Source organism: Lolium rigidum, chromosome 4 (genome assembly GCF_022539505.1).
Source record: "Lolium rigidum isolate FL_2022 chromosome 4, APGP_CSIRO_Lrig_0.1, whole genome shotgun sequence".
Taxonomy (NCBI): domain Eukaryota; kingdom Viridiplantae; phylum Streptophyta; class Magnoliopsida; order Poales; family Poaceae; genus Lolium; species Lolium rigidum.
Window position 1 is genome coordinate 190662195 of NC_061511.1, and position 3107 is coordinate 190665301.

A 3107-nucleotide genomic window follows, 5' to 3' on the forward strand; every position below is an offset into this window, starting at 1 on the left:
ATATCCCACTTACTATCCGTGTGCGGATTTCATGAGAAGTGCAGGGATCTTGCAGGACGTTCAAAGTTTAATCTCTCGTGCAGGATTGGATGATTTTGTTGATGGGGAACCATGCCAATATGTGAAACTGACTATGTCGGTAGTGCAAGATTTTAAATTCAATTGGTCACGATCTAACCCCATGGTTCAGTACAAAATTTATAATAGAACTGTCAACTTGCCATTCAGTGATTTTTGTGCAGCAATTAGAGTGCCGCAATGGGGATCATGCGAGAAGATAAAGGGATCGCCGCAAGAGCTTTTAGACCTCTTCAAGATGATTTGTCATGGAAGGAGCTTCTCAGAGGATGATGGTAAAATCAGTAGTATTCATTTCCCAGCTATTCGTTACTTCGCTTATTTCATTACCACTAGTAAGCTTGCACGTGCACACACGTATCGACTAATATGTATGCAGCAAACCATGCTACAGATACTAAAATTTAAATTGTATGTCCTAAAGAACATAGCTAATGTGTTCAGTAAAAAAGGAGACATGACATATTTACATGTTAAAGTTGGTAGTAATATTGTAGTGAACAACCAGCTTGCCTATGGATTGGTGTACATTTCGGTTTACCTGTGTCATCCTCGTATATTCTCCGGCAAGTTCTTCACACCATGACCTTTCATCGAGTTGTCGAGGCCCTACATGGACAATGCTTGGTCATCGAGCTTGTTAGGAACCACAGAGTTACTTGGATGCATCTGTTGGGTCTCAACAAAATTGAATGAACGTCTCATGGATCACCCTTTGTGCAATGTACTGAACGAACCATGTAGACATATGTTTTAGTTTTTTTTCTCTCTTATTGATGCTAGAAATGTCTCATGTAATTTTTTTTGGAGACTAATATTAACACATGACACGTCTTTTAGTTTTGCTAAACGAAATCGTCCAGACGCACAAGTTGTTGGTACAACATCAAGAAAAAGATTGGCACCACTTGAAGCGGCTTGACAACAAATATAGTTGCCTCACGATAGTAACAGACCCCTCAAGAGTATCACATATACCAGCCGTAAGTACAATGCAAGCTTAGCCCCAAAACAAGGAGGAAAGAAAAATAGTATGTAGACAACAACACAGTCTTATTCGCCTTTGTGTTGCCTGACGCTGAAAAGCTAGATGACATATCAGTTCATGCCCTTCACTACGCCATCCCAGCATGGACACGGGAAGACTAATGTGTCAACGGGCTGACTTGGCGGCTTATTCCCATAATCCCAACATTTCACCTGCCTCTCCGTTGTGTTGCTGTGCTTGATGTCCTCATTCCTGGCCATGTTAGCATCTCCCGTGACCTTGAGCACTGAGATCACGCTCGACTTGGCCGGTCGTCCGTGAGGCAATCCATGGGTGCAGATGAGCGTGACACATATCACTCAGACCACCTCCACAGCGCTGAATTTGGAGGGCTCAGGGTCATGCAAAGTCCAGAGAGGTTGCAGTTCTAGTAGAAGTCTCAAACCTCAAAAAGCATCAAGTGTTCAGAGTTAACATTAGAGTATTACGATACTATCAAAAGATAATGAACTGCGGAAATTTCAGAAGAAAAAGGTTGAAAAATATTAAACTCTAGCACTATCAAAGGATCTGTGATCAAGAATCCACATGTTAAAAGTAGTGTCAATAGCCGAGCACATTGATTTTGGATATTCAAGCACAGTTGGGGATCTTCTGAATATGTTTGATTTTTTATGTGTAGTTGTGACAACATAGCACCATGAAAAACTATTTTATGACGATGAACTATAGTATATTCTACTTTTTATTAAGTCATTCTAGAAGAACTATAGTATATAAGCTTGATAATTTTGACCTACTACAAATTTCATGTATAGATTTCGGCCTTGAATAAAGCTCAGCTATGGATTTTAATGACCTTACCTTTCCGTCAAGAAGATCATCGATCCGAACTTCTGACTAATCATCAAGATCCAAGATTAGCAACCTCTCTCTCCCTCATAGAGGGAACCACTCTAACGCATTTAGGGCATCCACACCGTCGGCATGTCGATCCAGGATTTCTCAGGATCGACTGGAAGGATCAAACAATATTTCCTGCAAAAAATAAAATTAACTCTTTCTTTTATGAGTTCACATTGGCAGCTAACTCCCTGGAACCTTCCTTTATAAGGTCACACTGGCAGCTCACTCCCTGAAACCGGGCACAATCAAACTGCTAGTCAGGTGAATGTACAAGAATCTCTGGAGTCGATGAGGTGACACAGTTGTACACCCTTTCTCTTCACAACACATGACGAAAGACACACAAGCAGGCAGAAGAAAAGAAAAGCATACAAGTTAACAACAAAAGGAATTAGAAACAACAAGAACATAGCAACAAGGAGCAAGGAGATGCCGTGCCAACGGTACATGCTGAATGGAACTGCAAGTACATGGTAATAGTAGGGAAGATGAAAAAGTAGTCAAATAGATTACCTGAATGACATGAACACAGGAAAACAAAGCACCTAAGTATTGAGTATTATTCACCTCTGAACCGTCTTCAAGAACATAATTTGGAAGCAGCGTAGCAAGAAAGGAACGCCAGCAACATAAGAGTCCACATATAGCACGCGGGAGGCACGTTGTAGAAGCGGCGGCGGCGCTCGTTGATGCTCAGGGAAGGCGAAAAACATCACTAAAAGTATGCTGAAAGGAAAATTTTACTGGAAAGTATCCAATAAACAACCATGTAAGTAATGCCAATAAATAACTTACTGCATCCGTCTTGAATAGAAAAAGAATCAACCGAGTTTCTTGAAGAACATGAAAGGAATGTGAACTTAACAAATATGCTTGGACTTAGTTCAGACTTCATGTCATGGCTCTTGCTAAGCAATCAAAAAGGAAATATCGTACTACAATCAACAACGATAACCTAATAATAGGGTGACAAAAGTCTTTTTAAGAAATGAGAACCTCTTGCTAAGGATGGCAGTTAACCTAAAAAATTTGAGGAATTTTATGAATTCTGAAAAATAGGAAGGGGCAACAAACAGATGCACTATATCCACTGAAGATAAGAGTATGAGCTTGAGCTGCTTCTGCCATGATCCAC

The 3107-nt window shown here is 40.4% G+C and overlaps 1 long non-coding RNA gene across 1 annotated transcript; it reads right to left on the reverse strand.

The window, feature by feature from the left end:
• Positions 1-996: 996 nt before the first annotated feature.
• Positions 997-2619, reverse strand: LOC124648769. Its single transcript, XR_006986454.1, has 2 exons — positions 1931-2619; positions 997-1511 (listed from the first exon to the last, which is right to left on the reverse strand). It is a non-coding gene; the product is annotated as an uncharacterized LOC124648769 (long non-coding RNA).
• Between the last annotated feature and the right edge of the window lie 488 nt (positions 2620-3107).